The 24,816-nt window shown below is 52.2% G+C and overlaps 1 pseudogene; it reads right to left on the bottom strand.

The window, feature by feature from the left end:
• LOC129149542 (bifunctional heparan sulfate N-deacetylase/N-sulfotransferase 3-like) overlaps positions 1 to 19,934 on the bottom strand; it is a 54,829-nt pseudogene extending 34,895 nt beyond the window's left edge.
• Positions 19,935 to 24,816: the final 4,882 nt, after the last annotated feature.

Below are 24,816 nucleotides of genomic sequence, written 5' to 3'. Positions count from 1 at the left end.
GGTGTTGGAAAAAAATAAATAAAATCATTTGACTGAAGGAAGAGAAACAATATATGCAATTTAAAAACAAAGTTTACTGGCTCTGGGAGGTGTGGCTCAGGGGGCTGGGCATCATTCCATGTACCGAAAGGTTGCTGGTTCGATTTCCCGTCAGGACACATGCCAAGGTTGTGGGCTTGATCCCAGGTAGCGGCATGCAGAAGGCAGTCAATCAATGATTCTCTCTCATCACTGATGTTTCTATCTCTCTCTCCCTCTTCCTTCCTCTCTGAAATCAATAAAAACATATTAAAAAAAAAAAAAGAATTCCCCTGGAGAACAGGAGTACATCTATTGAAAGATCTCACCCTGAGGTCAGAGACAAGACACGTGTGTAACCTTCACCAATTTTATTTAACACTAGAGGCCCAATGCATGAAATTCATGCAAGAGTAGGCCTTACTTCTCCCGGTGGCCTGCACTGGCTTCCCTCCAGCACCCAGGACCCAGGCTTCCCTCTGGTCTAGTTAGCATGTTATGCTTTTATTATTACAGATTATAGTAGAGATCCAAGCTAATGCAGCAGGCAAGGAAAAGAAACAAAATCCATTAGGCTCATAAAGGAAGAAGTCACAGTTTCACTCTTCAAAAATTCCATGATTGTATCAGCAGGAAAGCCAAAGACTACAGTCAGGGTAGCAAGGTTTCTGGAAACAAGAACAACACATAAACTCAGATGTATTTTTACAGACCAACAACAAAGAAATGGCAAATAAAATAAAAACAGGACACCACTTACTACTGCAACAAAAAGCATAGACACACACAAATAAATTCCAGATGGATCTCAGATTTGTAAATTTCAGGAATGTAGGAACATATTTTCACAATGTTGTCATATGTCAAAATGACTTTAAAAAGACAGAGAGTTGACCATAAGGGATAAAGGATAAATTGGACCACATTCAAGTATTTTTGTTCATTAAAAAACACCATTAGGGCAGTTTAAAAAAGAAAAGAAACAATCCACACAGTAGGAGAAACTATTTGCAACACATAAAATTGACAAAGGACTCATTAAGAACATATAAGGAATATTTAAAAATCACTAGTAAAAACAGACAACTCACTAGAAAAAAATACCCATCCTATATAATAAAGAGGTAATATGCAAATTGACTGTCACTCCAACACACAAGATGGCCGCCCCCATGTGGTTAAAGATGACTGCCCCCATGTGGTCACAAGATGGCTGCCTCCATGTGGACACAAGATGGCCGCCACAAGATGGCCAGCAGAAGAGGGCAGTTGGGGGCGATCAGGCCAGCAGGGGAAGGCAGTTGGGAGGGACTAGGCCTGCAAGGGAGGGCAGTTGGGGGCGATCAGGCCTGCAGGGGAGGGAAGTTAGGGGTGGCCAGACTGGCAAGGGAGGGAAGTTAGGTGTGACCTGGCCAGCAGGGGAGGCAGTTGGGGGGGACCCAGCTGGGAGGGGGGAGGCATTAGTGGTGACCAGGCCGGCAGGGGAGGGCAGTTGGAGCAATTGGGCTGGCAGGGGAGCTGTCAGGGGAGTGGTTAGGAGGTGATCAGATTGGCAGGCATAAGCGGTTAGTGGCTATCAGGCAGGCAGGCAGGCAGGCGAGCAGTTGGGAGCCAGCAGTCCTGGATTGTGAGAGGGATGTCTGACTGCCCGTTTAGGCCTGACCCCAGTGGGATTGGGCCTAAACAGGCAGTTGGACATCCCTCGAGGAGTCCCAGATTGGAGAGGGTGCAGGCTGGGCTGAGGGACAGCCCCTGCTCCCCCCATGCACAAATTTCGTGCACCAGGCCTCTAGTGTATTTCATAAAACAGGATATCCAAATGGTGTCCTCGGTAGAAGAAGGCCACAGGAGTTGCCCTCAGGGCACAGGTGCTGTCTGTCTGTCCAGCCCAGCTCACGTACATAGGTCACCAGGAATCTTCTCTGGTCCCTGACACCAGCTTCTATGAGAGCCTCAGAGGTCACTGAACAAGGACTCTCCCTTGCCTTCAACAGCTGGCTGCTCCCTCTCTCCTAGGCCCCCTAAGGGATCAGGGCCTTTGGGAACATGAAAAGCAGGGCAACAGGTCACCAGGCCAACTACGAAAGAGCATTGTGGGGCGAGTTTTCTAGGTACCCCCTGTATGGACAGTGATGATGGGGTGGGGGGCGCCTCCAGTAAGGCTGGCCAAGTCCGGAGGCAGACAAGCAGGACACCCCCCTTGGGATTGGTTTCGTGTAGTGTGGAGTCTGCCTGTCTGATACATACCTGCCCTTTGGGATATATACTCGCCAACTGTGAGAAGTTTGACCAAAGTGCCTCAAGCTTCTTTGCAACGTAGTCTGGCCCCACTCTAAAGTGAGCAATGAAGAGGTTTGGCCAGTTAATAGCACCATTGAGGTTAATGCTACCCTGCCTGCAGCTAGACCAGCTTTCCTATCCCCAGGGAAGTGAGAGGAGGATGAGGCCTTCTTACATCAATGTGTCTTTTCCATACACGCAAGCCGTTATCTATCACTCTCAGGAAGGACCCTCAGCTATGTGCTACCTGTAAACTAGATTTCTCTGTAATTGCTGCAGAGCCTGAAAGAAAAATATACCGAACTGGAGAGAAACATTTCAAAAATGGGTGCTTAAATTTGTTAGCCCTTTGCCAACATTTGCCAAACCTTAGGTATCAAAACCGACTGCCTTTGTTTTACAAATAGTCTTTATAGGACCAAGGCATGGCTCCAGAATACCACAGCCTGCAAAGTCCTTTCGCTTCCCCCAAACCTCAAAGTGCTCATAGATAACTGACCTGAGGGAACCCATGTCCTAGGAGAAGCTTGCATTTCTTTCCCTGTGCCTTCGAGATACCAAAGTCCCTCAGGCTTCTTTTGCAACAAATACCTGGTATTCTTCCAAAACTCTTATCTAGGCCATCTTTTAAAATGCAAGTGTCTGGGTGGCAACTCTTATTGAAAGGAACAAACCTTAGCCATGTGAACAGATCAAATTAACTCATTTCAGCTGTTAAACGCTGATTGCTAGACAAGTCTTTTAAAAAATACATTTTTATTGATTTCAGAGAGGAAGGGAGAGGAAGAGAGAGAGAAACATCAATGATGAGAGAAACATTTGATCGGCTGCCTCCTGCATGCCCCACATTGGGGATCGAGGCTGCAACCTGGGCATGTGCCCTGACTGAGAATCAAACCGTGATCTCCTGGTTCATAGATCGACGCTCAACCACTGACCCATGCTGGTCGGGCAACAAGTCTTAAGTTCATCTAATTTTGGTTGTTTATTACTGGAAAACTAGAAAATACACTTACTTGAAACTGTTATACTTTATTAGAAATATGTCTCTTAAAAGTATGAATGTGTTTGCCAATGGAAGATCCTATGTTTCTAGAAGTTATAAAATGCATTTGCCAATCTAAAAAATGCTAATTACTTACTTTTTAGTTGTCACTTAAAAATTAAGATTTCTAAGAGTTAAGAATTTTAATTAGTTAGAAAGAAATTATGTGGTTTTGGTAATAGAAGGTATAAGGTATGGAAATATATTTTAAATATATTTTTATTGATTTCAGAGAGGAAGGGAGAGTGAGAGAGAGATAGAAACACAATGATGAGAGAGAATCATTGATCAGCTGCCTCCTGAACGCCCCCCACTGGGGATGAAGCCCCAAACCCAGGTAATGTGCCCTGACCAGGAATCAAACTATGACCGCCTGGTTCATAGGTCAACATTCAACCACTGAGTTACACTGGCTGGGCTGGAAATGTATTTTAAAGGAAAAAAGTGAGTTGCCCTAAAGCTGGCTATTTTTGAATGGGTAAAACAAGTTTGTGAAAGTTGTAGAAAGGTTTGTGAGAATTATAGAAGATTCGTGGAGCAGTGTTAAGAGGAAGTTATATAAATGACACAGGCCAATAAGCTAGAACAAGCTGAGTAGGAAAACCAAGGCAGACAGTTAAACCGCAGTTTGCAGCCCTCTAGTAAATCCTACCTTCCCTAAACCAAGACACTAAAGAGTGAATGATTTGTACTTCTCCTCTCCAACCAGAGGGTAAATAGCTTCAACCCACCTTCTCTGGGAGACTGATAGCAGAAATCCAGTAGTGCCATTGCAGACCACACCCAAAGACAGGAGGAGTTAAGAGAATAAACCTCATTTTGGTACATCGGCAGAAAGCTGATGAATTCTATTGAGATCCTCCCCTAAACGCTCAGTCTTTAAAATCTCAAAATGAAGGCCCAGCATGTGCTCTCCAATAAATTCAAGAATCAAAAGTAAGCTAATACAGAGTTAGAATTTAATTCTTTCCCACTCTGTTAAAAGGACAAAAATTTTCCTCTTGCTTTTCAGATACAAGGAAACTCAGTTTTTAAACAATTTGGAGAATTATATATATATTTCCCCCCTACCTTATCCCTCCAGAATTTAGCAATTCTTAATGAGTCAGGGCAATAGGTTTCTTTGCACGGATTCAGTAAGTTTCCAATTGTGGTTTTATTAACTAAGACTTACTGGACTGTCATGTTAGAAAGAATGTGCCTGGGCTCTGGTGCCGTCAGAAAGCCTTAAGGAGCCAATAAGAGCCCCTTGGAAATGGCCTGGTACCTGGCTCGGTCACGGGGTTCATGGCAATCTTTCCAGGTAAGGAAGGAGGTTGCTTTCTTGAGAGATGACATGGAAGAAACCTCAAGATATTTTGGGAACCCAAGCCTACAGGAATTGCAGGAAAACCGGACGGCAACTAGATGGCTCAGCTTCTTTGCTCTGAGGGGCTAATTAAAGTTCAATCATGAAATTCCAGCAAAGCAGATTTTTAAAAGCCTATATGATCAATTGCTATTCTTATTGTGTTTATGCAAATAACCAGACCAAATTGAAACTGGACTTAATACAGTAAATAAATTGGTCTTAATTTGGCGCTTTAATAAAAATGAGGGTGATTTTATGGGGAAAATGTGTTTCAACAGACTCTATAATACACATTTGTGAACAGTAGATTCTAATTCAATTAATTGCCTTCAGAGTTTTATTTTTCACCTATGAATTGAACTAAATCCTGAATTTATCCAGTTTTCTTAAGTATTTGGCTGTAATCCTCCAAACTAATGTTTCATTTTCCTCCCATCTTTTGACTTGGAATTATTGAGAACTGAAATGTTTTCCTTCCACTGGACCATTTGTAATAATTCTTGTTGTTCTAGCTTTTGCCTCAATACTGAGATTTACAACAGTTTGTTTCCACCAGGTTACAAGCCCTACTGGAACTCAAGGATACCACCTCCTTCCATGCCCAGGCCTCATGGTCCCTCTGACAGAGAGCAAGGATCTGAAGAAAAAGTGTTGCACCCTTTCAGCAGGAAGCAGCTACAGAAGAGACCCTGCCCCCCTTTTCTCTGAAAGAATTCAGGGCCAAGATCCTTGAGGGGGAATGGGGTGGGCAGTTAGACAGACTTGAGTAGAGCAAGGACGATGGGCCAGGTGCAGAAGGTGACCAGGGTGGAAAGCCCCAGGTGCCTAGCAAAGGGCAATTGTAGGGTGGGACCCCGCCCCCAGGGTGACCTTTCCTTCCCTGGCATATCCTGGACCCCTGACCTTTCCTCCCTAGAGGCAACATCTAGGTCTCAGTTGTATTTCAGCTCCAGGCCCAGAAGAGCAATAAAACCAGCCAGGCTGACCTCAGGATCAGCTGCATGGAATAATGACCTCCCCACCCCGACCCTGGTGCCCGCCAGTCAATCAGTGGAGACCATGGCCCTGAAAGGACACCCCTGGAAAACTGCTGCATATTCTATTGAGATCTCCTGGGACCACCCCTAACATCTCTACCTTTACCCCTTAGCACCCAAAAGGCTCTCCTTCCTGGGCCCACGCCCTGCCTTTCCTCCCCCGCCCCACCCTATTAGCTTCCTCCCTCCCTTACTTTACCTCCACAAATTGTTTCCTAAACTCATTTCTTCTAGGGATTACTTCCTCTGCCTCTGTGACTTACCCAGTAAATGTTCTCTTACAAAACACACACACACACACACACACACACACACACACACACACACACACACAGAAACTAAAGACAGGAAACAACCCTACGGTCTTCGGTGGAAAGGAACGGAATAAAGAAACCCTGGTATATTCAAACAGTGGGACGCCAGGAAGCAATGAGGACGGGGTTACAACTACACCCAATGCCATCGGTGACACCAAGGCCGCTGGAGAGCGCGGACCGCACTGCATGCGTCTCAGCGCCAGGCAGGTGCAGTTAGGAAGGAGGGAGGGGCAGGGGTTTCCTCTGAGGGAGGCTGGTGGCGGTAAGGGGGCCGCGGCGGGGTGGGGCGGGGAGGGCTCTGGGAGCGTTCCCTCTGTGGTCTGCGTGCCGCTCACACGCCCTGTGCACTGGGTGAGCACTGGTGGGCACCCTTATTACTTAGGCACTTCTGTGAGTGCAAACTGTCGCTCGATAGAAAAGGAAAGCCATTAGAGAATGCCACGGGAAACAAGCTCAACCATTAGCATTTTGTAAAGGTTAACACTAACAGGCTAAATGGAACCGAATGATGGGGAGAAAATGCAGTGGGGGCAGTGGGAGCGTGGGGCGGGGTGCGGGGTGCGGGGAGGGGAGCGCGATGCTAAGCGGAGGCGCCCCTTTCTTTCCTGTGTGGTAAACCTCCCTGAGCATCCCAGGGGAAGGTGAGATTGGGGACCTGTGCGCGCAAAAGGCTCTGAGTTTCAAGCAGGGCCTGAAAGACATGATGTTCAGGAAAGTCTCAGGGGGAGAAGGGCATTGGGAAGCTTTCAAATGCCTTCGGTCCGCGTTCAGAGGGGAGCGCTCTGCCCAGGGGAGCGTCGCGATGGAGAGGGGCCTTATCACGCAGCGGCAGAGAGATGCTCTCGGGGTTACAGATACTCCTCCCTCCCTCCCGACAAACCAGCCGGCGTGTCAGCGGGAGCAGGACGGAAGAGGAAGCGTGTTCTGCATGCACCAACAAACCGCGTGTAGGACGTAAAATATATCTTCTCTTACCCCCAGGGCCAGGTCACCCCCAGTCAGAAGGTCACCCTCCGGCACGAGGAGGGACAGACTTACTCCTCACACACATCTTCGTCCTCAACATTCAAGTCCTCTCCTTTCTTTTTAGATGCCCCCTGAGGACATTTCCCCTTTGGTTCATTTTGTTTTTCAAAGTTATTTTTATTTTTGGTCAATCCTCGCTGGAGGGTATTTTTCCATCGATTTTGAGAGAGAGTGAAGGGGAGGAGGAGAGACAGAGAGAGAAACATCCATGTGAGAGAAACACATTGATTGGTTGCCTCCCACATGCACCCGACTGGGGACCGAGCCTGCAACCGAGTTACATGCCCTTGACTGGAATCGAACTGGGGATCCTTCAGTCCTCAGGCCAGCGCTCTATCCACTGAGCCAAACTGGCTAGGGCTCCATTGATTTTTTTAGGGAGAGTGCAAGGGAGGAGAAGAGACAGAGAGAAACATTGATGTGAGCGAGACATCAATTGGTTGCCCTTGATCAGAATTGCAGACTCAACCCTTCAGTCCATAGGCTGATGCTCTAACCACTGAGCAACCAGCGAGGGTGGCCTTTCCATTTCTAAGTCTTGCCACTTCATTGAAAGGCAGAGAAACAAACATAAAAGCATTCTTCAGACACAGGGGGATACTCATGAGCATGTGTGATGCTATGAGCAGTATTTAACAGACTCGTTCTGCTTATTTTCTCATTGCTCTTTAAATTCCTATTCTTCCCTTGTTAATCCTTACCTGAGGGTGTTTTTCCCATTGATTTTTAGAGAGAGTGGAAGGGCGGGAGGGGAAGGAGGGTGTGTGTGTGTGTGTGTGTGTGTGTGTGTGTGTGAGAGAGAGAGAGAGAGAGAGAGAGAGAGAGAGAGAGAGAGAGAGAAACATCAATCTGAGAGAGAAGACACACGAGTTAGCTGTCTTTGGAATGCACTCCGCCTGCGGCCAGAGATGGAACGGGCAACCCAGGTACTTGCCCTTGACCAGAAACCGCACCCAGGACTGCTTGGTATATGGGCGACGCTCTAACCACTGAGGAACACCAGCCAGAGCAAATTCCTAATCCTCTCTCCTCTCTCTCTTCTCTTTCTCCCCCACCCCGCCCCCACACACCCAAGGTACACGAACGAGGGAGGCAGAAAGTAACACTAAAAGGTAGACGTGTCAGGATCTGAATCTAAACTTCTGCTACTCAGAAGGAAGCGGGAGAGGTGACGCGCCCATTCCACAGTGCACCTCGCCCAGATCCGCGATCAAGGACGCCTTCCGGATCCTGCTCCTTTGCTCTGCGCACTGAGCCCTGTGGTCTCGCAGCACAGCTGGGCCGCTGGTCTAAGAGCAGAGCCGACCGGGAGCCAGTCCCATACTGTTTGCGGGCTTCCCTCCCTCTTTTGGGGGTAAACAGACAGACCGGTCTTATTGAGAGACCACCCCCCAGGGCGTGACTTGTCTGTGGGTGCCCTTGATTCTCCCTGATGGCCATGGCAGGAGACAGCGTGGGAACCGGGTTAAATTCATCTGAATGGTGAGTTCCTGAAGTTCAGGTGCCTGAGTCTTTTTATCACTTCCCTGTTGGCTTGGCCCCCTCCTCGGCGTGCATGACTGGCTCGTGTAACAGGGGTCCCCAGGGGCCCCAGAGGTGGGACCCGGGACTGTTGGTGTGTTGCACACCCTGCAGAAGTGCAGGTGTTACTGATGGCAGGCGGGCCCTGGGGACAGGGGAGGCCCCGTCCTGGAGCGGGGGCGCTGGGTGGGAAGGCAGTGAGGAGTGGGGCTCACAGGAGGCACGCAGGGCCTGGGGTGCTGCCTGCTGGGAGGGCCAGCCTTCCTGTGTGCCCTGATGGAGGAGCGTCAGGAGGGAGTCTGAGGTGTGGGTTCAGCGCCAGCTCCAGCGGAAGGGGCAGTGACTCCGAGGGCAGGCATGGGGCAGCCTGGCTCAGCTGCACTCCCCTCCGCTCCGGGCATGTGGTTCAACTTCCCACGCCTCGGACTCACCGTTTGTAAAACAGGGATAATGCTAAGCACCTGGAAGTCCTGTTGTAAGGACTAAATGAAATACTTCCTGTACACTCTTGGCCTGGTGACTGGCCCCGAGTATGTGCCTGACAATGACGAGGTCTCGCTCTAGGTATGGCTGCTGCTACTGTTACTGCTGCTACTCATGTACAGTGTGTTAGTGTGTGTCTAGAACATTAAATAAGTGTGTGAAAGTCCAACTCACGTTTATTTCATGTTCTAGACACACACCAGTGGTTACTGTCACTGGTGTCAGACCTCTCCTAGACCTCTGAACTCTCCCTTCGTTTGTTAAAGTGGAAGCAATGGTCTAACTCACAGAATTGTGATGAGGATTATAAAAGACTAGAGGCCCGGTGCACGAACTCATACACCAGTGGGGTCCCTCGGCCTGGCCTGCGGGATTGGGCTGAAACTGGCTCTCCAACATCCCTTGAGAGGTCCTGGATTGCGAGAGGGTGCAGGTCAGGCCGAGGGACCCCACCGGTGCTTGATCAGGGCTGGGGAGGGAGCGGGAGGTTGGCCAGTGGGGAGGGACTGAGGGAGGGCTCCAGGGCATGTCCTGCCCATCTCATGCAGTCCCGATTGGCCAGACCCCAGCAGCAAGCTAACCTACCAGTAGGAGCATCTGCCCTCTGGTGGTCAGGGCATGTCATAGCGACTGGTTGAGCAGCCTTAGCATATCATTACCATATTATGCTTTGATTGGTTGAACAGCCGACCAGACTACTGGACACTTAGCATATTAGGCTTTTATTATATAGGATAATCTATGCAAGGGTGCTTGGTACACTTTAACAAAAAGTGGCATAAAACATTAGTTGATACTGTAATTATCAGCAACATCGATCGCATTTCTTTTTCCCTTCATTGTATTTTCCTTTGGGCTCCTTCTCCTCTTCCTCTTTCTCACCTCCCTGCCCTTCACCGAGCCCTGCAGTGGGCGCTCCTGTCTTCCCTTAGTTCTTCCCTTCTTCACCCATGTTACTCACTTCATTTCATTCTCTTACTTTTGCTCCTTTCACGGATTCAAAGTCCATTTTAAAATTATTTCTTGTGTGTTTAATGCTTTAACATCGGGTATGTGGGACATTTTTCCTCTTTGTCTTTCTAAAAATAGAACCCCCAAATTAAACTTTACCTTGAACCTGTGACTCTTGATTGCTTTTTAAAGCTTACATTTACAATACTTGGTGGGAAAAACCAACAAACCTGTCCTGTTCTCATTAGGACTTAGGGGCCATGTGAATGCCTGTGAGCCAGCCGCTCAGTCAGTGCAGTTATGTGCTACTGGCCCTGCTTTTGCACGTGCGAGTTGGCCTTCCACATGTTTATTTCATGTTCTAGACACACACTAACACACGGAAGCTGCCCTGAGACACAGCAGGTGTGAACAGTGTGCCCACGAGCTTCTCTGAATCACGTCAGTCAGTCCAGTACCCTGCAGTGCAGCACCCCTTCACTGAGGTGGCTCCACCCCTCAACCCCCCCCTCAGGGGTGAGGGTCCTTGCCCCTCTGCCAGGAGTCCTTCCATGCCCCTTGACCCCTGGCTGGGCCCACCCACATCTTGGGGGCACTGCAGAACCTCTCTCTCTCTGCAGATGAGGCAGATCCCTGCCCTAGGTCTCCGCAAAGCTATGAATCTGTGGCCAGAGGCCTGGTCTGGTTCTCAGCAACCACATGCCTGCAATGTTCCCAGGGACCCTGGGAGGGGCTGGGCGAGTCCTGCCACACCCCCCCAGGGTGGCGATGGCCGCCCGGGACACCCGGCAGCGCCTGGCTCGGACCGCACACGCCCCCCCCCCCCCCCCCCCCCCCCCCGGGTGGCGATGGCCGCCCGGGACACCCGGCAGCGCCTGGCTCGGCCCGCACACGCCCCCCCGGGTGGCGATCGCCATCCTGGGACCCCAGGGCTGCGGGAGCTGCTTCATGTCCCCGGAAGCCATTGGGCTGGTTTCCAACTTCATGCAGCTGCTGGCTCTGGCACGTGGAGTGGAGAAAGAAGGTTAACAAGCTCCAGTAAGTCAGGGAACAGTGGCTTAGTGGGAATACAGCAAAGGAGCATTTTTTTTTCTGCTTTAAATGCACCCAATTCCCCCAGGCCATGCTCTGGGGCAGGAAGGATGTGCCAGCAGCCCCTCCCTGGGTGCCTGCAAATCTGTGAGAGCGGAACCCGCGCCCCGGCAGCAGGCCCTCCTGCAGGCGGAGTCTTGTGCCAATGTTTTAATTTACAAAGAAGCCAGTTTGCTTATGTGAAGCTGAACAGCACATTATACCTCAAATGCTTTCACACCTACAGAGAACACACACACAATCTACCACCTGCGTTGCATGCATTATTTAAAAACACACTAGATGTTACAAGTACACAACGGTAATGTGTACTGAGGCTAATGGACCCACAAGTACAAAAAGCCTTGATGTTTCTCTCTCCCCCTCCCCCTCCTTTCCTCTCTGAAACCGATAAAAAATCTATTTAAACATGAAAGATGTTAAGGGACTTGTGCGAATCTGAGATCTGCACGTAAGTCCTTGCCCAAGTGCAAAGCCCATAGCTCTCCACGTTACATCGCTCCTTTGCCGCAGAGGACGGTGGGTCCTGGGGAGACACACAATCGACGAGCTGGACTCACTGTTGGGTTTCCAAAGGGGCCATTTTCCTTCTGCAATAAAATTTAATTAATCCTCTTCCTCAGAGCAAGGTAACCCCGGCCTCAGCACTCGTTATTCACGTGGGGCCACGCACAGACGAATCGTCCCTCGGGGTCTCTCTGAATAGCTGACCCACAGACTCGAGGGCGCCCGCGTGTGCTCCCCTGCAGCGGGCAGTGAAGGACAGGAGTCACCTCGTGCCCGCCGGCGTGGCTCAGCGGCTGAGCATTGACCCAGAAACCAAGAGGCCGCCGGTTTGATTCCCGGTCAGGGCACATGCCCGGGCTGTGGGCTCGATCCCCTGTGGGGGCAGGCAGGAGGCAGCCCTCCATGATGTTTCTCTCCCATGGATGTTTCTGTCTCTCTCTCCCTCTCTCATCCTCTCTCTCTAAAAAATCAATAAACACTTAGGGCAAAAAAAGTTTGCCTCGTAATCTAATCACGAGGAGCGTGCATGCTGACGGAGAAGCGTGTGTCAGATATAAATGGAGGGCAGTCCGACCCAGAACTCCCAGTGGGGCTCCACGACTAATTAGGAATAGGAGGCTCCCTACAGACGGAAAATGAGATGGAGGGCATTCAGCCGCTCGGCCGTTTCTGTGACATCTAACTTAGACAGGCTGCCCCCTAAGTGTGTACACACACTGTGAATAATGACAAAGGCAGTGTTTACTAAAACACATTCCATTTTCAAAATCGAGCCATCAGCTCTTAAAGTGTGTACACATTTTGGGGGACATCCTGTGTATACAATGGTGTGCTACTCAGCCATAAGAAAAGATGAAATACTGCCGTTTGCAACAACATGGATGGATCTTGAGAATATCGTGCTAAGCGAAATTAGAGAGAAAAAGTCAAGGACCCTATGATTTCACTCATATGTGGGATCCAAGACTGAAAGCAGCAAATGAACAAATAAGAAAAACAAGCAAGCAAAAACTCATAGAGCCTGGCCGGCGTGGCTCGGTGGTTGGGCATCAACCTACAAACCAGGAAGTCATGGTACGATTCCTGGACAGGGCACATGCCAGGGTTGTGGGCTCCATATCCAGTGTGGGGCGTGCAGGTGGCAGCCGATCAATGATTCTCTCATCATTGATGTATCTCTCTCTCCCTCTCCCTTCCTCTCTGAAATTAAAAAAATAAAAGAACCCTCATAGATACAGTCAACATCTGGGTGGTTATCGGGGGGAAGGCGGCGGGGGAGTAGTCAAGGGTAACGGGGATCCAATCTATGGGACGGAAGACGACTTGACTTTGGGTGGTGAACACAGTGCAATAGACAGATGATGTATCGTAGAGTTGTACACGTAACCAATGTCAGCCCTATCACTTAATGAATAATAAACATTTCATTGGATTTCATATTTAGACTGAAGACGTAGATCAGTAATAGCTTCCTAAGGTAGATAGTTTCTGGAAAGTAATGAAACAAAACGGCTCTGCTCGAGTTTTATTTCAGGATCCAGCCACATGCAACCAGTCCTTCAGACCAGGGCTGGGAACGTCCGGGCCCGGGCCGTATCCTTCGGCCTGGCCCTGCCAAGGCAACCGCAGGCGGGACTCGAAATTCAATAACCTAGGTCATTTTTTCATAGCAACATGATTTCTAAGTTGATAGTTTTGTACGGCCTACGAATGATGTTATAAATATCCAAATGGCCCTTGGCAGGAAAAAGGTTCCTTACCGAATAATCCTCATCTTCCTTTTTTTTTTTTTTTTTTTTTTTTGGTTAATCTTCATCCGAGGATATTTTTCCACTGACTTTTGAAGAGAATAGAAGAAGGGAGGGAGGGGTGGAGGGAGAGAGAAAGAGGAACATTGATTGCTTCCTGCATGTGCCTGACCAGGGCCTGCAGCCCAGGTACATGCCCTTCAGCAGAATCGAACCCAGACCCTTCAGTCCGCAGGTCGACGCTCTATCCACTGAGCCAAACCGGCTAGGGCTATGCTCATCTTTCTTAATTCAGAGAGAAATATATTCTCTACTTTGTTTTTCTAGGGCTGAGAGACAGGGAGGCCACTGACCGCAATGTGCCCAAGGCTTTCCTGACATCACTGGGGTCCCGAGTCCTGGGAAAGTGGGCGCTTGGTGAGCCCCCTGAGAGGTGAGGCCACCTTGGAGCGTTCAGACCCCAGAGCCTTACCTTCACGTCCTTGACGTTCATCCGCGTGCCCTCCTTCCCCACGAAGATGTCGTCGATGTCCACGAGCAGGTACCTGTCCAGGGACAGGGTCAGCCTCCTCCCCGACAGGAAGGACACGGCCTCGACGAAGATGAGCGTGTGCAGCCAGAAGTTCAAGTTGTTGCCGGAGAGCACCCGCCGGATGCCGTCGTGCAGCCCCAGGTCCTGGACCACTGTGGCGTGGGAGGCGCCTTTAGAGACGGGAGGGGAGGCGTTCTCCGGGTCCTCACTTTGGCCAGTATGACCGGTTGGTATGTGGAGTGATTGCCCTGAAGGACTGTCCAGTCAGCTCCGGGGAGCGAGCCTTCCTCCAGCCTCGACGGCTTGGTCGCCGGAGCAGCGGGGAGTGAGGGCTGACGCAGCAGCCCTGCACGGCCAGGTCTCCGCAGCGGACAGAGGGGAGCCCTTCAGCTGGGCGCCCTGCAGGCCCCTCTCGCTGGCGCGGTGGAACCCGGTGACGCCACGCTGTGCTCCGCGCAGTACTCGTCCAAGAGCCTCCGGTTCCAAGAGTCCAGATGCACGTACTTCAAGATGTTCTCCTAGACGATGCGACTGTCTTTGCCTCTCCCTCTCTCTGTAAGTGCCGGAGGCCCCCCTCCCGGGGGCAAGTTCCACATGGTACTGGACTCTCCCTGAGCCAGGATGGAGACGATGTCCTGGCCAGCGGTGAGTACTGGCTCTCTAACACCAGGGCCCCGGGATCCGGCCTCGAGGCGCCCGAGCGTGTCCTGGCCCTCACGTCCCCCGGCCGGGGCGGGGGGAGCTGGAAGCCCCCGCAGTCCCCCTCGGAGTGCACCTCGTTTCCCTGCGTGTAGCCCGCGTACAGGTAGTAGGCGGACACGAGGATGCTCAGCGCGCAGAGCGAGGCCAGCAGGACCACCGTCCTCCGGAAGTGCCGGTGAAGCTTCATGGCCAGACTGGGGCTGGGGCCCCTCCTAGGGACCGGGGACCGGGGACTTTCCCCCAGAGGCACCGTAACACGGGGAGGGGAGAGATGGGGCTTGGCCGCTTCTCCGGGCTCAGCCAAGACTTAGATCGTATTGCAGCTCATTGGGGAGGCTCTATCGGGACTCACAGAAACAGTCTGCAAAGGAGGGAACAACAGAACAGAAACCATTCAGTCTGGGGCGGTGACATGAGCAGGTGTTCACCCCTCAGCCTGGCACAGTGTGCATTCTGTAGGAAACCTTGTCTCCTCATCGGGATGAGGGCAGGCTGCGGGGAAGGGCTGGGGGGCCTGGTGGAGGAAGACCTGGTGAACGGAGCTTTGCCTCAAGCTCTGAGGCCACAGACCCCAGACCACAGAGGTCACCTGAGCCACTCACTGCCACGTCAGAATGTCCTCCGGGTTGTTTGCGTTTGATTGCGTGTGCTGACAAAGTATAAACGTTTGGACATAGTTCGTTAATGCTACAATGAAGACACTCGTGTGTTTTTTTCTGAAAAGTATTGATGCAATGAATTTTGACATTGCATTTATGTTTCAAGTCTATTAGATAAGCAACCCTATCATGGTTGCTTTCATGAGACTAAACCTTTAACATGCAGACGCGGCCTCCCAACCCAATGACCACTTTAGAGCTGTGCACATACAGAGTGCATGAGATGAGCGTGAGGAGTAAATACCTCCTCAGGGGCTTGGTGGCGAGAGATCACGGGGCAGCCTGTACTTCTGTGGAGGAAGCATGGACCTATACACTCATTTTGTTCTGTTTCTACTTTTAGGAAGAGCTCAGTAATTTTATGAAGAACTAGAGGCCTGGTGCACGAATTTGTGCATGAGTGGGGTCTGGCTGGCCCTGCCTCTGATCAAGGTAGGGGGCCGATCAGGAATGGGACCAGCTTGGGGGAGGAGCCACAGGCGGTTGTGGGGGGGCAATTGGGGCCCTCATCGGGCTGGTTGGCCTCTGCAGTGCCCATCATAGTGACCTGTCATTCTGGTCATTCCGGTCTTTCCACCGTTCCAGTCATTTGGCTTATATATATATAGATACTTAGAAACTACAGCAATATTGTTTTGTGTTAACAATATTGAGAAAAAACATTTTTAAAGTTCATATATATACATATATATATATACACACACACACACACACACACACACACACACACATACCCATATATGTACATTGATTTCAGAGAGAAAGGGAGAGAGTGAGAGAGATAGAAACATCAATGATGAGAGAGAATCATTGATGGGCTGCCTCCTGCACATCCCACACAGGGGATTGAGCCCCCAGCCCTGGCATGTGCCTTGACTGGGAATCGAACCGTGACCTCCTGGTTCATAGGTTGACACCCAACCACTGAGCAACACTGGCCGGGTGAGAAAAACTATTTTTGATTCCGCCAGGTTCACTGTCTGTGTGGAGTTTGTGTGTTCTCTCCATGTCCCCGTGGGTTTTCCCGGGGACTCCAGTTTCCTCCCACACTCCGAAGCTGTGCACACAAGGTGAATGTCTGTCCATGTTGTCCCCAGCTGCTGTGGGTGGCCCTGCAAAGGTGGCCAGTCCAGGGTGCGTCCTGCCTGCACCCTGAGCTGCTGGAACAGGAGGGGACATGCTCCAGCCCAGGGACCTGACATCATCAGTTAGAAAATAATGATCTAACTGGCTTTTATTCATGGTTCTAAAATGTCTGTACAGCCCGGCCGGCATGGCTCAGTAGTAAACCTGTGAACCAGGAGGTCTCGTTGGATTCCCGGTGAGGGCACATGCCCGGGTTGCTGGCTCAGTCCCCAGTAGGGATCATGCAGGAGGCAGCCAATTCACGATTCCCTCTCATCATTGATGTTTCTATCTTCCTCTCCCTCTCTCTTCCTCTCTGAAATAAAAAAATATCTTTGAAAAATGTCTGTATAGCCCACAATTATTTTCATCTTTCAGTTTAGAAGGGCTGTGGGTCTTTATTTAGAAGTTTGGTGATGTTTTTGAGTGATAAATACGCTGTTGGAACTTAGCTCCAGTTTCTATCAATTGCCTCTGGTAACATTGGTTTTGTTATCAGTCATGTGCTGCTTAATGATGGCGGTTTGACCTTAAAAATGTGTTATTGGATGATTTTGCAGTTGTGCAAACATCACAGAATACACTTACACAAACCTAGATTGTATAGCCCACTGCTGTAGTCATATGTGCTGGACTTTTATACACAGTAACACAGTTAGGTTGATTACTTACACAAGCATCAGCACACACACACACACACACACACACACACACACACACGTGTGATGCACTATGACACATGATGGCTTCAACGTCACTAGGCGATAGGAAATTTTCAGCTCTGTTATAATCTGAGAAGACCACTGTTGCTTATGTAGTCCATCGTTGACCAAACATCATATGTGATCCATAACTGTACGCTGTTTCACTTAAAGTCACAGTTTCCAAGAACCTATAGATGATGTCAAGTAAGAACTTAATGTAGTTAAAAAAAAAAACAACATAATGAAAACAATGGACACTTCATGAAGCACCTTATTACACTATAGTTTCAAATCTTTCTCAAGTTATAGTAATCTTTGAAAAATACAGTAACTTTTGAAAAATCATGAGAAAGAAACATGTGTGTGTGTTATTTAATTAAATATACATTTTTTAAAAATTGATTTCAGAGAGGAAGGTTAGAGGGAGAGAAAGAAACATCAATGATGGGAGAGAATCACTGATTGGCTGCCTCCTGCACACCCCACACTGGGGATCGAGCCCACAACCCTGACATGTGCCCTGACTGGGGATCGAACCATGACCTCCTGGTTCATAGGTCAATGCTCAAACACTGAGCCACGCCAACCGGGCAACATGGGTGCTTTTTATAGCTTAAGATTAATAGAGAGGTATGGCTTTGGCACTTCTCAAGACATCATCATGGAATCTGAAAACAAATTATGGACGGCCCCTCGTCGTCTGGAGGCAGGCTGCAGGCCAGCTGGGGGAAGTCCTGAGAGATAGTGTCTGGCGTTTCCCATGAGCTCATGTCATCACATCTCTCTCTGACCACGTGTCCCTTTACCCCAGTCCGTCTCAGGTGAAATCATGAGGTTGGAATAAATGATCACCAAGAACATTCTGGCCCTAAAATTTTGTGAAGCCACCTGTGAAATAAGCAGTGAACAATATTTTGAATAATAGATGTTTATCTTTATGAATAATATATTATGGAGTATAGCTGCAGTATATTTGCAGGATAAATATGCTATTTATCCTTTAAATTATCTATTATAGTTTATCCATTTAAATATTTAGGGTATCTATGTCATTCATTCAAATATTTATAGGGTAATTGTATTTCTATTTAATCTATAAATGTTCAGCAGAGTGGATTTCTTTAAAAGGTCCAAAATTATAGAGACAGAGATGAGGATGGAAACATTGGTGGGTTGTTGATTAGAGACGAATGACTATAACGGATGAGCAGAAAGAGACCAAGGTGAGTTGGGACCCGCAATGCCCTGGGGGGCGGAGGGTTTGGGCAGATTCTTGAAGGATGAGGGCATTGGAATAGGCATCTGAGACAGGAAGCTTTACCGAGGCAGGAGTGAGTGCAATCCTGCGCAAGGGACACTGGGAGGGCGAAAGGAAAGAGTGAGGAGCAGTTAAAACACATTTTATTGCCCAGCCAGCATGGCTCAGTGGTTGAGTGTAGACCCAGGAACCAGGAGGTCACGGTTCGATTCCATGTCAGGGCACATGCCTGGGTTGCAGGCTTGATCCCCAGTGTGGGACGTGCAGGAGGCAGCCAATCTATGATTCTCTTATCATTGATGTTCCTATCTCTCTCCCTCTCCCTTCCTCTCTGAAATCAATAAAGAAATATTTAAAAAAATAAAATGAGTTTTGTGACGTGTGGGTGACTCAGGTGATGGAGAAACCGACCCAGCAGAGGGCATGGCTGTGGGAGCGCACAGGCCCCGACTCCTTCCTGGTCGGGGGACAAGGACCAGGGCGGAGCTTTCAGAGGCTGCATGAACCAGCTCCTGGGGTCACGGTTAACCAGACCCTCAGGTGAGAGCAGCCGGACAGTCAGGTGAGAGCAGCCGGCTGTCCCTCCTGGCAGCTGGTATCGCTGATTCTTTACAACCCGGTTATGACCTGCCAGTGACCGCAGGCCAGGAGAGTGCAGGGAGGGGACAGCGAGGGACACGGGACAGCGAGGGACATGAAACAGCGAGGGACACGGGAGAGCCAGGAACATGGGACAGCCAGGGACACGGGAGAGCCTGAGATACGGGACAGCCAGGGACATGGGACAGCGAGGGACATGGGAAAGCGAGGGACACAGGACAGCGAGGGACACAGGAGAGCCAGGAACATGGGACAGCCTGGGACACAGGAGAGCGAGGGACACAGGACAGCGAGGGACACAGGACAGCGAGGGACACAGGACAGCGAGGGACACGGGACAGCAAGGGACATGGGACAGCGAGGGACATGGGACAGCGAGGGACATGGGAGAGCCAGGAACATGGGACAGCCTGGGACACAGGAGAGCGAGGGACACAGGACAGCGAGGGACATGGGACAGCGAGGGACATGGGACAGCGAGGGACATGGGACAGCGAGGGACATGGGACAGCGAGGGACATGGGACAGCGAGGGACATGGGACAGCGAGGGACATGGGAGAGCCAGGAACATGGGACAGCCTGGGACACAGGAGAGCGAGGGACACAGGACAGCGAGGGACATGGGACAGCGAGGGACATGGGAGAGCGAGGGACACAGGACAGCGAGGGACACGGGACAGCCAGGGACACGGGACAGCCAGGGACATGGGACAGCCTGGGACACAGGAGAGCGAGGGACACAGCCCTGCGAGGGGGAAGAGACCCAGGGGGACCCGTGAGGTCACGGCACACCCCCTGCAGGTACAGCGCCATCGCTGAGCTGACGGGCTCCAAAGTGAACGCGATGGGAAGGAGGACACCTGCCTTTTAAAGAAGCGGAGCGTCGGGTGTGAGTGAGCAAGCCCACCTTCCAGGGCCCGGAGCTCCCCTCGCACCCGCAGTCGCTTCACCTGGAAGACTAACTGCTCTGCTGACATCCGGCATGTTTGGGTGTCAGGGGTCAGCGGCAGGACCCGCTCCACCTGTGGGTTTCCCCGGGAGGCGCTCGGCTGGCACAGGGGGTCGCCACCTCCTGCATTTCAGGCAGCAGCATCCGTCCCGTGGTCTGTCCTGTGTCGGAAGGGAGACCGTGTGTCCCAGGCCACGCTCACCTGCAGTGAGGCGAGGAGCACCTGCTCCTGCTCTGGGGAGACCTGAGGGCCTGCTGCAGCCGCCTTCCCCACCAGGATCACACGCTGGCTGGCTCTTCCTCTCCGCAGTCCCCTCCAGCTCCCTCCCGGGGCCCAGTCCCCTCCAGCTCCCTCCCAGGCCCAGTCCCCTCCAGCTCCCTCCCAGGCCCAGTCCCCTCCAGCTCCCTCCCAGGCCCAGTGCGCTCCAGCTCCCTCCCAGGCCCAGTCCCCTCCAGCTCCCTCCCAGGCCCAGTCCCCTCCAGCTCCCTCCCAGGCCCAGTCCCCTCCAGCTCCCTCCCAGGCCCAGTCCCCTCCAGCTCCCTCCCAGGCCCAGTGCGCGCCAGCTCCCTCCCAGGCCCAGTGCGCACCAGCTCCCTCCCAGGCCCAGTCCCCTCCAGCTCCCTCCCAGGCCCAGTCCCCTCCAGCTGCCTCCCAGGCCCAGTCCCCTCCAGCTCCCTCCCAGGCCCAGTCCCCTCCAGCTCCCTCCCAGGCCCAGTCCCCTCCAGCTCCCTCCAGGGGCCCAGTCCCCTCCAGCTCCCTCCAGGGGCCCAGTCCCCTCCAGCTGCCTCCCAGGCCCAGTCCCCTCCAGCTCCCTCCAGGGGCCCAGTCCCCTCCAGCTCCCTCCCGGGGCCCAGTCCCCTCCAGCTCCCTCCCAGGCCCAGTCCCCTCCAGCTCCCTCCCAGGCCCAGTCCCCTCCAGCTCCCTCCAGGGGCCCAGTCCCCTCCAGCTGCCTCCCGGGGCCCAGTCCCCTCCAGCTCCCTCCCAGGCCCAGTCCCCTCCAGCTCCCTCCCAGGCCCAGTCCCCTCCAGCTGCCTCCCAGGCCCAGTCCCCTCCAGCTCCCTCCCAGGCCCAGTCCCCTCCAGCTGCCTCCCAGGCCCAGTCCCCTCCAGCTCCCTCCCGGGGCCCAGTCCCCTCCAGCTCCCTCCCAGGCCCAGTCCCCTCCAGCTCCCTCCCAGGCCCAGTCCCCTCCAGCTCCCTCCCAGGCCCAGTCCCCTCCAGCTCCCTCCCCGGCCCAGTCCCCTCCAGCTCCCTCCCAGGCCCAGTCCCCTCCAGCTGCCTCCCAGGCCCAGTCCCCTCCAGCTCCCTCCCAGGCCCAGTCCCCTCCAGCTCCCTCCAGGGGCCCAGTCCCCTCCAGCTCCCTCCCAGGCCCAGTCCCCTCCAGCTCCCTCCCAGGGCCCAGTGCATGCAGCAGCCTCCTGGGGCAGGACTCGGCCTCACCTATTTATGTGGGTACATTGAGATGCACTCAGTTTTCTACAAACCTTTTTTTAACCGAACATCTCATGGTGCTGTGGCCAAATGTAGTCTCTGGTGTGGGCTTGTGAAACATATGGGCCTTCCGCGACCCTGTCCACCAACAGGGCTTCCATACCCTGTGCGTCTGCCGCCTCTGGTCGCCTGTGGCTGTCCCTCCTGCACCCAGTGTGGCTGTCCCTCCTGCACCCAGTGTGGCTGTCCCTCCTGCACACAGTGCGGCTGTCCCTCCTGCACCCAGTGCGGCTGTCCCTCCTGCACCCAGTGCGGCTGTCCCTCCTGCGCACAGTGTGGCTGTCCCTCCTGCACCCAGTGTGGCTGTCCCTCCTGCACACAGTGCGGCTGTCCCTCCTGCGCACAGTGAGGCTGTCCCTCCTGCACCCAGTGCGGCTGTCCCTCCTGCGCACAGTGCGGCTGTCCCTCCTGCGCACAGTGTGGCTGTCCCTCCTGCGCCCAGTGTGGCTGTCCCTCCTGCACACAGTGCGGCTGTCCCTCCTGCACACAGTGCGGCTGTCCCTCCTGCACCCAGTGTGGCTGTCCCTCCTGCACACAGTGCGGCTGTCCCTCCTGCACACAGTGTGGCTGTCCCTCCTGTACCCAGTGCGGCTGTCCCTCCTGCGCACAGTGTGGCTGTCCCTCCTGCACCCAGTGTGGCTGTCCCTCCTGCACCCAGTGTGGCTGTCCCTCCTGCACAGTGCGGCTGTCCCTCCTGCACCCAGTGCGGCTGTCCCTCCTGCGCACAGTGTGGCTGTCCCTCCTGCACCCAGTGTGGCTGTCCCTCCTGCACACAGTGCGGCTGTCCCTCCTGCACACAGTGTGGCTGTCCCTCCTGCACCCAGTGTGGCTGTCCCTCCTGCACACAGTGTGGCTGTCCCTCCTGCACCCAGTGTGGCTGTCCCTCCTGCACACAGTGCGGCTGTCCCTCCTGCACACAGTGTGGCTGTCCCTCCTGCACACAGTGCGGCTGTCCCTCCTGCACACAGTGTGGCTGTCCCTCCTGCACACAGTGTGGCTGTCCCTCCTGCACCCAGTGTGGCTGTCCCTCCTGCACCCAGTGTGGCTGTCCCTCCTGCACACAGTGTGGCTGTACCTCCTGCACACAGTGTGGCTGTCCCTCCTGCACACAGTGCGGCTGTCCCTCCTGCACAGTGAGGCTGTCCCTCCTGCACCCAGTGCGGCTGTCCCTCCTGCACACAGTGCGGCTGTCCCTCCTGCACCCAGTGTGGCTGTCCCTCCTGCACCCAGTGTGGCTGTCCCTCCTGCGCACAGTGTGGCTGTCCCTCCTGAGGGACATGCACGATGGTGGCTCCTCCTGAGCTGGCCTGGGGCGCCATTAGGAAGAAGGTGCCTGTGGAACGTGAGGCTCCTGTCAGTCCCCGGGACCCCTCGCAGGTGGAGCTGGCTCCAGAGGGGCCGTGCCCAGCCGTTCCATGTGGCCCTGTGGAGGCATCTCTCCTTTGCACTTGGCCTGTTCACTGACATCTTGTTTGAAGTCCACTTGCTGCCTCACTGTGCGCTCCAGGGGGCCCAGGTAACGCCCCAGTGGTGCATGGAGGGCCCGGGGCCAGCTCGGGGAGACCAGTGCCGCTGGGGAACTGGCTGAATATAATCGCACGTTAACTGGAGGCTAATCTGACACTCCCAGCCAGTCCGTGCCTTCGCTGGTGTTCCCGGCTACAGATCGCTGTAATGTAACTGCAAACATGCTGATGTGATGTCTCTGTTCTATTAAATACTAAGGAAATATAATCACACTGTCCCAACAAAGATGAAAAAAGCCACTATGGTGGGGGCCCTGGCCGGGTGGCTCAGTTGGTTGGACCGTCGTCCCATGCACCAAGAGGTTGCGGGTTCGACTCCTGCTCAGGGCACATATGAGCAACTTTATTGGTTGAATGTCTCTTTCTTGCTAGATTGAAATTTCCAAGAGTGTAGGATTCATGGTATTCCCAGGAATCTTTCAAATAAGAAACAGAATAAAACTATTTTTTACTCTTTATTGTTGAAAGTATTACAATGCCCCCCCGTTACCCACTCTACACTGCTTTCCAGGCCCTCACTGCACTATTGTCTGTGTCCATGGGCCATGCATACATGCATACAGGTCTTTGGTTAATCCTCCCCCCACATCCCCCACTTCCCTCTGAGATTCCACAGTCTGTCCCATGCTTCCATGTCTCCGGATCTGTTTTGTTCATCAGTTTATTTTGTTCATTAGATTCCACATATGAGTGAGATCATGTGATACTTGTCTTTCTCTGACTGACTTATTTCACTTAGCACAATACTCTCCAGGTCCCTCCATGCTGTCCCAAAGGGTATGTATTCCATGCCTAGTATTCTATGGTGTAAATGTACCACAGCTTCTTTATTCACTCGTCCACTGATGGGCACTCGGGCTGTCTCCAGATCTTAACTATTGTAAATTGTGCTGCTATGAACATAGGAGTGCATATATTCTTTCTGATTGGTTTCGGGTTTCTTAGGATATATTCCTAGAAGTGGGATCACTGGGTCCAATGGCTGCACCAGTCTGCATTCCCACCAGCAGTGCACTAGAGTTCCCTTTTCTCCGCATCCTCGCCAGCACTTGTTGTTTGTTGATTTGCATCTCTTTGATGATCAGTGACGTTGAGCATTTTTTCATATGTCTCTTAGTCTTTCGTATGTCATCTTTGGAGAAGAATAAAACTATTTTAAGGGCCAACTTGATCAATAGGCAAACCCTTCAGAACAGTGAAGCCCGTGTTATTAAAGTGCTCTCACAAAAGTGTGTGGAAGTGACAGATGTCTGTGTGGCCGGAGGGCTCTACGAGTGGCTGGCCAGCAGGTCCAAGTGTTGCCATGGACACGCAGTTCCTCTCAGAAGCACAGAACTCACCACTGGGGATGAATTTGGCTGCCTCATCAACCTATGGTAGGTAGTGTGCTGTATGACTGAGAAATTATACATTGAATTAACCAAATCGACAAACCATCTAGGCAGGCACTTTGATAGATTTTTATTGATTTCAGAGAGGAAAGGAGAGGGAGAGAGAGATAGAAACATCAATGATGAGAGAGAATCACTGATTGGCTGCTCCTGCATGCCCCTTACTGGGGGTTGAGCCTGCAACCCAGGCATGTGCCCTGACCAGGAATCGAACCATGACCTCCTGGTGTAAGGGTTGATGCTCAACCACTGAACCACCAGACTGGGCCAGGCAGGCACTTTGGACTGGTCACAGTGGACAGAGAGTTGCAAGGTGGGGCCACGTCATCAGGATTCCCCTTCGGGCACCTGATGAAGGGCGAGCATCGGGACGGGTACGGTAGCAGCTCTGTTATAATCTTAGAAAACCACTGTTTTCTGGCGGCAGCCATTTCTGTTGGAATTTATTTATCTTCTATAATTGAAACTTTGTAGCCTTAAGCGGAGGCCTGGGCTGGCCAGAAT

The sequence above is a fragment of the Eptesicus fuscus genome, chromosome 6 (genome assembly GCF_027574615.1).
Source record: "Eptesicus fuscus isolate TK198812 chromosome 6, DD_ASM_mEF_20220401, whole genome shotgun sequence".
Lineage (NCBI taxonomy): Eukaryota > Metazoa > Chordata > Mammalia > Chiroptera > Vespertilionidae > Eptesicus > Eptesicus fuscus.
The sequence above is the reverse complement of the archived record's forward strand: the minus strand, read 5'-3'. Positions and strand labels throughout refer to the sequence as shown.